This window comes from Alosa pseudoharengus, unplaced genomic scaffold (assembly GCF_046254945.1).
Source record: "Alosa pseudoharengus isolate Yale_2024_CS ecotype anadromous, Long Island Sound unplaced genomic scaffold, YU_APseudo_1.1 YU_APseudo_1.1_scf_13, whole genome shotgun sequence".
Taxonomy (NCBI): Eukaryota; Metazoa; Chordata; class Actinopteri; order Clupeiformes; family Clupeidae; genus Alosa; species Alosa pseudoharengus.
The window spans coordinates 20,981,722-20,982,062 of NW_027468598.1; the positions used below are offsets into that span (position 1 = coordinate 20,981,722).

The 341-nt window shown below is 48.7% G+C and overlaps 1 non-coding gene across 1 annotated transcript; it reads left to right on the plus strand.

Annotated features, from left to right (window-relative positions):
* Window positions 1–269: 269 nt before the first annotated feature.
* Window positions 270–341, plus strand: trnag-ucc (transfer RNA glycine (anticodon UCC)). Its single transcript has one exon. It is a non-coding gene; the product is annotated as a tRNA-Gly (tRNA).

The following is a 341-nucleotide window of genomic DNA, read 5'->3' on the forward strand; positions in this document are numbered from 1 at the left end:
GTCAACTTGACAGCCTCATGGGTGAAGAGTGGGTTCGCCTAGAGCTGCTAAGGAGGTTGATCTAACTGTTAGTAGGCTACCGTAACTTATTATTAGTTTAGTAGGTAGCCTATGTCTGTCGCGTAAATTGACGACTGCGACGGTGGTCACAAGGGGGCATTAATCTATCGTTAGGCGTAACATAATATGCCAACGAGAAGATTGGAGCAAGAAGCAATGATACCGAATTGGACGTTCTTCTCGGTGGTCTCTCTCCGACTAACACGTGAGCGTTGGTGGTATAGTGGTTAGCATAGCTGCCTTCCAAGCAGTTGACCCGGGTTCGATTCCCGGCCAACGCA